We start from the raw sequence: 13,223 nt of genomic DNA on the forward strand, positions 1-13,223 counted from the left end.
TGACCAAATTTTATTAAATTTCAATTTAACCAATTTAGATCCATTCGAGCTAATCCGAGTTCAACAATTAGAATCCTTTCTTGTTGACAATCGAATTAAACACTTTAATTCGATCAAACCTATAAATTAAGATTGATGTCTAGCAATGTATTATGACTATTCAGAAGATGTAAAATTTGATAGAAATATCAGATATACCTTTCAGTGGTAAGTTACCATGCAATTCAATCATTCGATCATCTCTGCATTCTGAATATGTTCATGAGTATGAAATTATATCAAACTTAAATACATATTCATATCGATTCTTGATTAAACAATGATGACTCCAATGATGAAGTATTAAAAACTTTTTCTAATCTCCTTTCTGCTTTTGGCCAAAAGATTTTTTCTGAGTCATTTAGGGATGAGAATACACAGGATGTGATCTCCTCTTACTATGAGTGATCGATTTCATGTTGACCTACTCATAATCTTTATACATACTCCATCATATCTAGAACATCCCATACATATCTTAATGCCATGTCTGGATATGAACCAAAATATAGGTTCATGTGCACAAGATTTCATGATGATCTCAGGTCTAAGGATCCCTTGCACATCTCCCACTAAGAGAACCATCTTTGACATGCAAGTAAGGCTTTCAAAAGATGTTCTCTTTCATCGAGTCAATTCAATGGACTCATTTTCAAATGAGCATCCACATCTTTGTATTAGTGTCCGATACACAAGCGGCTAGTGAGATCTGTCACCCTCTCCATCGAGCATACATTGGATGTGCCAGTCTATCTGGAACATTGATCTCCAACTTAATGCTCCTACAACTAGAAATATTTAAGATTAAGATTTTAAGATTTTAGGTCTCACTAACATGACCTGTTTATATCTCCTAAAATTATTATCCTAATCTTTGAAATTCATCATAATCTTAGACATAATAAGATGCAGCTAAAATGATGAATAAATACCTCATTTTATTATCAAATAATAAATGTCATTACATGAATTGAAAAATTACAAAGAAAAATTCCATCACAACACACTTATGATTGGCTTATAGGGCACTCTTCTTTTAGGTTCTTAACCAATTATTTCATCAAATAATTTCTAGCAATTATGTTTTGCCCCAAGCATTTCTTTAGCAAGTGTGTGGCACCACCAATAAAAATTTTAGTTAGATCCAACCATTAACATGACTACACCAAGTGCATCCAACAAATGAATGCCCAGACTCGAGTGTGGCTCAACCAATTTGACCATTGCTCTGAAGGACACAACAAAGTGGTCATATGATGAAATGATAATTCCAATACCCAATAGACATCAGGCATGTGGTACCTCCAATACCTATTTGGAATATTAGACGCATTATCATGCACCTTAATGGGAGGCTATGAACTAGTTATCCCTATAACTATATCATTTTAAAGATATAATAATTTAGAGAATTTGAGTTAATGATTTGAGAATAAGAGAAGAGATTGACTTGTGAGTCATTAATCCTCTCACTGACTTCACCAAGTTATGAAGAGGACTTGATACAAGCTGGTCTAAAAATACCTAAATCAGTCACATTGATTTACCTTAATGGCATGGATCAGCTCAAATCAATTAGTGACCTAATCAAAATATGATCTACCAAATTGATCAAGTAAGTGAGATCGATGGGAGGGTCTGCCTCGACTTGTCTTAGACACCATCGAAATGACTAGGTAGGTGGACTACTAATTAAAATCCATTGATCCAATTGCCATGCAATATTGCCAAACTTATCTTAGACACTAATTGATGGATTAGTTTCAATTCAGTTAGCCAAAGGACTCAGGCTAAATCTTTGAGCTACAATCATGGTCTAATTGGTATGGTCAAAATTATGAACTTGATCAAGCTACAACTATTGAGGTTGATCTAGAAAAATTCTAACCAAATGTAATTCAACATTTGATTAGGTATAATCAATTTCTCAAATTGATCCATATTTATTTCTAATCCTAAGTCTAATCCAATTAGATGATTTGATTCATGCTAACCCATTGTCCATCGATTTATGAGGTATCTTAAGATCTTCAATTCTTAAATCTAAAATATTTTATAACTTAATTCTAAATTAAGTATGTGAAATGTGTATTTTAATTTATAGAACTATTCTCTAGAGTTTTAAGTGAAGTATCAATATTATTTAAATTTTATGTATACATCATATGTATCATAGAATATTTAGATTTCTACATCATATGTAACTTTCAATTCAGATCATAAAATTTAATTTTTATATTTGAATTTATTTTATTAAAATTAAAATTATTATAAATTATTTTTAATTTAATCTAAATATATTCATGATCAAAATAATTTTAAATTTTTTTTTACTGTTCTTCATCATGAGACTTGTTCACAATGGCACCCCTACACGTCATAAGAGCACCCCATCGAACAGGAAGAGAGGATCTTTAAACCTTACTTATTTTTATGACCGAACGATTTGGTGTTCTTTTCAATTTGAATACTAAGCTACTAAGATCTAAAATCTAATTTTAAAAACTAATTATATGAATATATAAATTATCATATAATCCATGCATACACATGATCATATAAATATGATGTGCATCTAATCTTATTAGATCAATGCATAAGTTTATTTTAGATCTGAACTTACTTTTGTATAGCATACAAAATTATTAATTTAGATCTAAAATAATATAAAAATCTATGTCAAATATATGTATGATTGCATAAAAAAATTTTTGCTAGAGATGTGATTAAATATGCACAGATATTATGCTGAAATCAGATCTAAAACTTTGTCAAAAAAATTTAGATTTGATCCTGATTCAAACATCAATTCTCTAATTGAATTATATCACAAAAAATTATCAAAATAGATTTTAATATATGTATAATCAGGTATTAGATCAGCATAAAAGTCTACATAGAAAATTTCTACTGAAATAGATTTTCAGTAGTCCAGATTCAGGGGCTGATTTTGATTTGATACTTTAGTCAAAATCAGATAAAAAATATACAGAAGATATTATAAGAAATCAAGATTTAATCACATCAAAAATATAGATTCAAAACTAGATTATAAAAAATCAAAAAAAATTTAAAATTAGACTATGCGATTATGATATATAGGCCTAACTCTGATACCAATTGAAGAAAAAATTTATCTGATTGCATCGGATATCAGAAAAGTAGAATAGATTAGTAATTAAAATTTTTATAATATTTATGAATTTTTATCTTGATTCATAGTAAAAAAGTATCAAGGTTGAAGAAGCTCCTCAATCAATATACTTTGTGAGATCTAGATGCATGGATCCTCTACTTCGCGTGCACGTCAAACTTTGTAGAAGAGAGGGATAAACATCTTCTTCGAAGAGAAGAAAGAAGAACCCTTAAGATCTGATCTCAAGACCTTAGAATAGCCCACATGCTGTTACAAAGGGAGGGAGGATGCCAAGTGGAGAGAGACACCCAGGGAGAGGTGACGCCCAGGGATAGGGGATGCCCACACCAAAATGATCTCCACACCTAGGCCAACGTTGATTGCTTAATTCTCTTCTCCACACCCCTCCTTAAATAGACAAGAGATATTAGATCAAATCAATCTCTTTAAGGTACTAAAAATAGGACTCTCTATATTTGAATCAAATCCAAACTCTTTAAAACATAAAGATTTCTAATCCAAGTAGGAGAGATGCCAACTTGCGCCTCCCTTCATTATGCCGCATGCCCAAGGAGAGGAGACTATTTTTAGCCCCTTCCCAACCATCTTGGTTGGCCCACATGGTGAGAGAATAGCTGGGATACATGGCTAAGTGGACCAAATTAGTTTTGATTCAGATTTGGATCAATTTGAATCTAATTCGAACCTGATTCGAACCAATTTTGAAAAGACTCCTGATCCTAATCCAATTAGGATTCTTGTCCAAGTCCAACTTGATAAATTAACTCAATCAAGATTTAATAAAATTAAGTTCAATTAAATTAGATCAGATCTAAAGTAATTAGGACTCAAATTGAATCTCTCATAACTGCTTGGATCATTGATTTGATTTAATTCATCCCTGGAATCAAATCCGCACCTCATGCACAGTGCTAGCTGAACATAGTCAGTATTTAATTTTATATGACCTTCAACTTAATTTTTAATTAAGTTAATCTATATGTTCAATCAAGTCTCATACTTTCAAATTGAATACATAAATATTCGATCAATTCTTTTCTACATTATTTAACTTTTGTACGAGACTCCATAGGTTCGAGCACTAAGCTGGTAGCATAGAAACTCCTTTCTATACTAATCAAAGTGATCATCTAGCAATGATACCTGATGTCCTAATAGGTTGAATATTTATAAAGTAATATTCAAAAATCTCGACATATGGTTATCGTATCATTCATCCCTTTGACCCTAATGCTCAAGATGATCTAGGGTTTAACTATCAACCCTGAAACAATCATCCACATCATATTTCAATCTTTTAAATCTATCACATGGATGATCCTGACCAAGATTTTACTCAATTGAAATACAATGATGTATTAACTCCTACAATTCAGAGGGGTTAATCCCATCTTAATCCAGACACAAACTTCACAAGTAGTTGATTGTATCCAGTAGCTTTCCATCACTATATTAGAAATGTAGGTAGTCTGGTACCAAAGCACAGTGAGTTACTTACAAGTCTCTCTGATGATTTTAGGTCTGAGAGATACTTATGCCTATATGTTTCACGAGCTGCTCTTGATAGTAGAGTACTCGGCAGGTGAGTCACCTATTTAGTAATGATGTACTCCTACATCTTACCTGTATGCTATACCAATGTCTCTACACTCCTTGATTATGGAGACAATGAATCTATATGGCACACAATGATTTGTACTCGATAAATATCATCATCCTATTAATGACATATCATCGGGTCCTGTATATGTTTAAGAACTATTCGATAGATCTTCTTTTATTGATCATAATATAGTTCTAAGAACTTCATCATAGCATAAAAGTTCTAATAATGAAGATGTATACCTTATGATGAAAATATCAAAATAATTTTATTCATTGATCCATAATTCATACACAAAATTTAATTATTTATAATAAGCCAATTAACTTTAAGACATAATTCTTAACAAGTCACAGTGGTTCGGTTACATTGACAAGATGTAATCACTCTATTAGCATTACATGCCCCAGGATAGAGATGGGATTGGGCCCAATAACTATTAGGTAAGGGACCCAATGATGGCTTTGTATCCATTAGTGAATGGTGGGTCTGACTTAACTAAAAAATATATCAATAACTGTTAGGTAAGGCCATAGGATTTAAAGACCGAACTCACTGCTGTTGGAAAATATGTCCCAAACGCCAATCATCAACCTGTTGACGGTTGAGCAACCTTGTATTGTAATTGATTTGTTAATAAATAAAATATATTTTTGGCATTTTTATCATAAGTTTTCATCTTCTAATGAACTCCGTTGTTGTGATGAAGTCTTTAGGACTATTTAGGTTCGATAAAGAGAGAATTTATTGATTAGTCCTTAAAACTGTTTACGACCAAATGATAGGTTGTTAATAAGGATGATAGCTTCTATCGAGCATAGATCGCTGTAGGCCATATGGGTTGGTTGTCTTCTTAACCAAAGAGTGTGAAAACACTGGTATGGCATACAAGTGAGATGTAAGGATACATCATCATTGAACGTGACCAACTCTAGAGTATTCTATTGTTGAGAATGTCTCTAATGGGATATAAGTATAAGTGTCCCTTAGACCTGAGATCGCCTTAGTGACTTGCAAGCAACTCACTATACTTTGATACTGGACTAACTGAATTTCTAATTCAGTGATGAAAGACTTCTGGGCACAGTCAAGTACTTGTGAAGTCAGAGTGTGATCGAGATGGGATTGACCACTCCAAGAGTTGGAGAAGAATGAGTCACTATATTTCAGTTTAGCAAAATCTTGACCAGGGTAATCCATCAGATGGATTTGATATTTTGAAATACAATGTGGACAACCTGATCAAAGTTGACAGTTGAACTCTGAGGTGTCCTATGAGCATTTTGGTTAAGGAGATGAATTATATGGAAACTATATCTGCATGGGTTTTAAGGATGTTGTTCTACACATTCGACCTATCCGATCGTCGAGTACCATTGCTAGATGGTCACTTCGATTGGTATAAAAATTTATTTCTATACTATCAACTTAGGTTCGAACCTATGAGGTCACACACATTAGAGTTCACGATCCGATCGGATGGTTGATCAATGATTAAGAATCGTTCTAGGGTTAAACGATTAATATGATTGATATTTAACCTAGTGCAAGTATTGCAGGAGGATCGATTAGTAATTTGATTGCTAATTGGCTTAATTTGATTAAACCAATGGGCTAAGATTAAGTCTAATTAAATATAATTTAATTAGATTTGGTTTGGATTTGATTGGATCAAGTCTAATTGGTTTATTGGATAAGCCAAGTGCAAGAAAAAACTAGTCCTAGTCTAATTAGGACTTGGGTCAACCTATTTTTTAATTTTATTAAAAAATTAAATCAGATTTAAATTAAATTAAATTAAATTAAATTTTTAATTAGATTAAAACCTATTTTAATTGGATTGATTTAGTTTTTATTTGATTTGGTTTGAGAAACCAAATTTGAACAAGTCATAGATTGAATCCTAGCAAGCCTAAGATTCCACCTTGCGCCACCTTAACCCCCCACGCCCACTCTCTCTTATTTTGTGTGACAAAATCTTCTCTCCCAGACCTTCACACATGTCCAAAGCTTTCTACTCTTTCTCTCTTACATGGAATGTGGTTGTGGACCAAGTCAAAGTAGGAATTAGTTTGGATTTCAAATTTTATGAGATAGAATTTTAGGAAACCAAAACTCTTTCCTTATGGCACTAATTTTACTCAAATTTTTTCTAAAATTTTTATGACTTTTATGGAAAATATTGTGTACCCTTTTCTGATGGTCCATGGTAGAAAAAGAAGGAGGGGGCACCCAAGAGTTGGGCACCACTTGTCTTGCCCTGTTTGGATTTTCCTTGACAAGATATTTGACCTAGACAAAGATTCTTCATATCTTTTTATTTAAGATGAATTTCTTCTTAAAATTTTTGTAAATTATAGAGCATTGAAAGAACTTTGGGGCATGTAAAAATTAAAAATAAAGAGTATTGGGGCATGGAGATATAATAGACACAAGACTAAGTGTCTGGGTGAGAGCAAAGAGAAGAAGAAGAGGGTCTTTTTCTAGGGTTGCTGAGTTCACCTCTTTCCTTCTTCCATTTATGAGTTTTCTGAGAGTGTCTTATATCTAAAACTCCTTCTCCTACTTTCATCTTTGAAAGAGTCCAAATCAAGAAGGAGGCATCTGATCGACCATCGAAGAAGGATCAGCACAGTACTAGCATACTGTGCTGATTTCTTGGATCAGGACTTCTGATCGTGATTCGTGGGCTCATGTGGATGACTCCTAGAGGCTGGATGTGTGTGCGGCTCGTAATATCATCCTCAATCCCAGATCAGTAAAGTTAGAACATCTAACTTGCAAGGTAATAGATCTGATCTATTATATTTTACATACATTAGATGTAGTAAAGAAACATGTTGATATGATCAACATGTAGTTCTTGCTCTTTATATTTTAATTTTTGATTTAATACCATGTGTTGGTGCAAAAATCCGCTTGCGCCGGAGAAGCTGGAGTCGAGGAAGTCACGGTCGCCGCCGGGACCTGCAAAGGAAGTCTAAACCGGAGGTGGGGTTGCTCCGGCAAGACCCTCCGATGCTCAAGTCAGTTCTCTGCCTCAACAAGAATGGAGTGCTCGAACGGAGAATTTAGCAGAGTTTTTAGATAAAAAATGAGGGCTTATAGAATAACGTATCTGGGGTCCCCTTTTATAGGTGGAGGGGGCAGTAGTCTGATAACGACATCTGTAACCGTCTGGCAATGAGCTGCCCAGGGTCAGGCGGAGTTTGCTGTGAAGAGTAGTGGAGTGGACCCGTGGCTATCACCGGGGTATGCCACGTGGAGTCAGTTACGGGGAGTGGAGCGACGTTCGCTGTCGTGACTCGTCATGGAGTGGTGGGATCGCACAAGATCCGCTGCGGGGAGTGGAGCAGAATTGTGGCCGTTAATACGGCCTGTCAGGGAGTAATGGAGTTGCGTAGGGTCCGCCGCAGGGAGTGGAGCAGAATTATGGCCGTTAATACGGCCTGTCAGGGAGTAATGGAGTTGCATAGGGTCCGCCGCAGGGAGTGGAGCAGTGTTGTCCGTTACTGTGGCCAGCCAGGGGGTCCAGACTTGTCGGTCGAAGTTCGGTTGGAGTCGGTAGCGAGGTCCGGTGTCCGTAGGAGTTTAGGCGAGGTCTTCCCGCAGTCGGAATAGAAGACGGAGTCTGGCTTCCGTAGGAGTCCGGACGAAGTCTACTTGCAGTTAAAGTTAAAGGCGAAGTCCGGCTCCTGTAGGAGTCCGGACAAGGCTTACCGGCAGCTAATGTTGAGGACGGAGCCCGACTCCCGTAGGAGTCCGGGCGGAGTCTACTTGCGGTTGAAGTTGTTGGCGGAGTCCGGCTCCCGTAGGAGTCCGGACAAAGCTTGTCTGCAGCCGTTGGAGTCGAGGATGAAGCCCGGCTCCCATAGGAGTCCGGGCGGAGCCTTCCTGCAATTAAAGTTAAAGGCGAAGTCCGGCTCCCGTATGAGTCTGGACAAGGCTTACCGGTAGCTGATGTTGAGGACGGAGCCCGGCTCCCGTAGGAGTCCGGGCGGAGTCTACTTGCGGTTGAAGTTGTTGGCGGAGTCCGACTCCCGTAGGAGTCTGGACGAAGTTTGTCTGCAGCCGTTGGAGTCGAGGATGAAGCCCGGCTCCCGTAGGAGTCTGGGCGGAGTCTTCCTATAATTAAAGTTAAAGGCGAAGTCCAGCTCCCGTAGGAGTCCAGACAAGGCTTACCGGCAGCTGATGTTGAGGACGGAGCCCGGCTCCCGTAGGAGTCCGGGCGGGGTTCGCAAGGGCTAATCCTGCCGAGAACTTCGGTCGTGGGTATTTTGTACCCAACACTAGTCCCCTTACTTTCGAGTTTGAAGTTCGAATGAACAAAGTACAGAGAGATGGCCGAAGTTATCCCCTCGAATCCTGTGCATAACCGCCCTCGGATATGTTGGCATTTAATGTGCGCACGTCAGAGCCCTTTTTCCAGTTAAGGCGACCTGAAGAGTCTTTTCGAAACTTTCGTCGAAACGTGATCCCAAGCATCGCGTTACGGAAATTTGCGAACAGTCAATCCTCGATAGCGGCGAGTGGGACACACGGGACATGTGGCATGCACCAGTTGGCCTAGGGACGCCCGCCGCCATAACTGCGCTAAGATCCGTTGGCTATTTAAACCCCCTGCTCTTCCTTCAGGGCTTCATCCTGTCGAGAGGACGGCACCTTTCTTCCGTCTGAGAGCCTAGCTACTCAGCCACTTCCTCCGCACCGATCCTTGCCGTCTTCATCTCCTCGATTCTTCTCTAAGGGGTTCCCACGTCATGTCCTCCACCTCGGAGGCCATCCTCGAAGGGATGTCTAGGGCTTGGAGGAAGGTGAGGAGGAGAACAGCAGCCGGTGAGATCTCCGATCATCAAGTGGTCGCTGAGGATCCCTGTCGTCTCAAAGGGGGCTCAAGGAAGAATTCCTTCAACAACAGGGGTTTAATAACGGGGGCCGCCGGTAAAGGCATTCTGCCCGAGAATTTCGGAGTAGCAAGGCGGGGTGATACCGGTCAAGAGGGCAGAGCTGTCGTCACAAGCTGTGGCGGGATCCTTGATGCCGTCGGGGCCGAAGGACCAGAAGCGATCGACGTCGACGGTGGGGCAGTAAAACTTGTTGCGGGGGCGGTGGAAGTAGCGCATGCCAACCTTGTCGGAGCTTTCTGGACGGTGGCTACCACGGAGTACTTGGTGATGACGCATATTTCTGGCACCACCGTTGCCCCCAGGGTGACTCCGATTCTTCTTGAAACAAGTCTTCGTCGCCGCTACCGTTGCCCTTACCGCCCCCAAAAATCTATCCCATCCTTTTCTCCCTGAGGTTGGGACTTCGGAGGTGGGGCGAAGCAAGGCGGGATGAAAGCCGATAGGCCCGCCACACGCACTGGACACGAAATGGGAAGAGAAGTTTGCAGCTTGAAGCGGCTTCCGGCGTATCCTTTCTAAACCGTGTTCTCGATGTCGTCGATGATGTATTTATTTTTTGTATTTTTTTTTTCTGGCCCATCGGGTCTTGTGACGTACACCTTGTTGGTTGAAAAATGAAGAGGAGATTTTGTTATCTCGCCTGCATCTTGCATCGAATAGTCATCCGTCGAACTTCTTTATTCTTCTTTCTTCTCTCTTCCTCCTTTTCTTCTTTTCTTTTTCGCGTCGTCCTGAGGTCATCGACGACCTCTTTTATTCGTGTAGGATTGTTATTTGCTGAGCTCCTTTTCGACTTTTACGCCGTTCGAAGATACCCGGTTGTCATTTTTCCGTCAATGGCCGCAGGCTCGCTTGGGGCCATTCGGGCCTGGGGTATTCGGGCCTGGGGTCCCTCCCAGGGCTTGAATTCGGAGATCCGAGCTTCTTCCACCCTAAGTAAGTCATCCTATTTTGTGTCAAAAACTTCCCCAAGAGCTGGGACTCCCGATGGGAGCCCCAGTCCTTGCGGTGACAGAGTTTTCTATACCTCCACCGCAGTCCATTTTCCAACCGTAGCTGTCCTGGTCCGTTGCCTTCCTTTTTCCTTTTCGCTCGAAATTTTTCTCCGGTGAAGTCAAGGCAAAGTTCGGCTCCCGTGGGAGTCTGGACAGAACCCTCCTGTGATTGGGGTCGTGGGCGGAGCCCGACTCCCGTAGGAGTCCGGATGGCATCTTTCTTGGCATCGAGGATGAAGCCCGGCTCCCGTAGGAGTCTGGGTGGAGTCTTCTGTGGTGTCGTGGATGAAGCCCGGCTCCCGTAGGAGTCCAGGTGGAGTCTTCTGCGGTGTCGTGGATGAAGCCCAGCTCCTGTAGGAGTCCGGGTGGAGTCTTCCACGGTATCGTGGACGAAGCCCGACTCCCGTAGGAGTCCGGGTGGAGTCTCCCTTGGTGTCATGGACGAAGCCCGGCTCCCGTAGGAGTCTGGGTGGAGTCTTCCACAGTGTCGTGGACGAAGCCCGGCTCCCGTAGGAGTCCGGGTGGAGTCTCCCTTGGTGTCGTGGACGAAGCCCGACATCCGTAGGAGTCTGGGTGGAGTCTTCCGCGGTGTCATGGACGAAGCCCGACTCCCGTAGGAGTCCGGGTGGAGTCTTCCACGGTGTCGTGGATGAAGCCCGGCTCCCGTAGGAGTCCGGGTGGAGTCTCCCTTGGTGTCGTGGATGAAGCCCGACTCCCGTAGGAGTCCGGGTGGAGTCTTTCGCGGTGTCGTGGATGAAGCCCGGCTCCCGTAGGAGTCCGGGTGGAGTCTTTCACGGTGTCATGGACGAAGCCCGGCTCCCGTAGGAGTCTGGGTGGAGTCTTCCTTGGTGTCGTGGACAAAGCCCGGCTCCCGTAGGAGTCCGGGTGGAGTCTTCCGCGGTGTCGTGGACGAAGCCCGGCTCCCGTACGAGTCCGAGTGGAGTCTTCCGCGGTGTCGTGGACGAAGCCCGGCTCCCGTAGGAGTCCGGACCTTCCACTTTGCTCGAACCAGGGCGAGGTTCTCTTCCCGTTCCTAGCCCAGCTGTGGGGGCGCGTTAGGGCGCTGTAAGGCCTTTCCCCCCATCCGGTCTAAAAGAACCGGGCCTTTGACTTTGCTCATGTCAGGACGAGGTTCTCCTCCTGTTCCTGACACGGCTGTGGGGGCGCATATGGACGTTGTAGGGCCTCTTCCCCCATCCGGTCTAAATGGAATCGGGCCTTCGATTTTGCTCATGTCAGGACGAGGTTCTCCTCCTGTTCTTGACATGGCTGTGGGGGCACATATGGGCGTTGTAGGGCCTCTCCCCCCATCCGGTCTAAATGAAATCGGGCCTTCGACTTTGCTCATGTCAGGACGAGGTTCTCCTCCTGTTCCTGACATGGCTGTGGGGGCGCATATGGGCGTTGTAGGGCCTCTCCCCCCATCCGGTCTAAATGGAACCGGGCCTTCGACTTTGCTCATGTCAGGACGAGGTTCTCCTCCTGTTCCTGACATGGCTGTGGGGGCGCACATGGGCGTTGTAGGGCCTCTCCCCCCATCCGGTCTAAATGGAACCGGGCCTTCGACTTTGCTCATGTCAGGACGAGGTTCTCCTCCTGTTCCTGACATGGCTGTGGGGGCGCACATGGGCGTTGTAGGGCCTCTCCCCCCATCCGGTCTAAATGGAACCGGGCCTTCGACTTTGCTCATGTCAGGACGAGGTTCTCCTCCTGTTCCTGACATGGTGTGGGGGCGCATATGGGCGTTGTAGGGCCTCTCCCCCCATCCGGTCTAAATGGAACCGGGCCTTCGACCTTGTCAGGATGAGGTTTCCCTTTCGTTTTTGATACAGTTTGTTTGCATTGTCCAAGGACATATAGGTATGTGATTTTCAATTAAAATGAAATTACTGGTAGTACATTTGCAAGTTTTTCGAGCTCCACGGTTGCGGGAGGTCGGCTCCTCCGAGTTCCTTAAGATAATAAGTTCCGGATCGGACTACTTTTTTGACTTCATACGGTCCCTCCCAGTTTGGGGCGAGTTTCCCTCGGTCTTGAGGTTGCGAGACAGCGGCTCGTCGAAGCACTAGATCTCCCACTCTAAAGGCTTTGTTGTTAATCTGGGCGTTGTAATATCGAGCAACCTTCTGTCTGTAGGCTGCCATCCAAACCTGAGCTATCTCCCATCTTTCTTCCAGTAGGTCGAGGTTGGCTCTATGACCTTGCAAACTTTGATGTTCGCCGAACGCCACGACTCGTGCTGACGGGAGTTTGAGCTTGATGGGGATGACGGCTTCCGTACCGAAGGCTAAAGCGAAAGGGGTCTCCCCCATGGGTAGCCTCTGAGTAGTTCGATACGCCCACAACACATGATAAAGTTCGTCCGCCCAAGTTCCCTTCACTTTTTCGAGCCTTGTCTTAATCCCCTGCAAAAGGGTTCTGTTGGTCACCTCAGCTTCGTCGTTCGCCTGGGGATGGGCTACTGATGTGAAGTTGTGGGAGATGTTTAGATCTTCACAGAATTCGATAAATTTTGCTCCCGC

Source organism: Elaeis guineensis, chromosome 7 (assembly GCF_000442705.2).
Source record: "Elaeis guineensis isolate ETL-2024a chromosome 7, EG11, whole genome shotgun sequence".
NCBI classification, from domain to species: Eukaryota; Viridiplantae; Streptophyta; class Magnoliopsida; order Arecales; family Arecaceae; genus Elaeis; species Elaeis guineensis.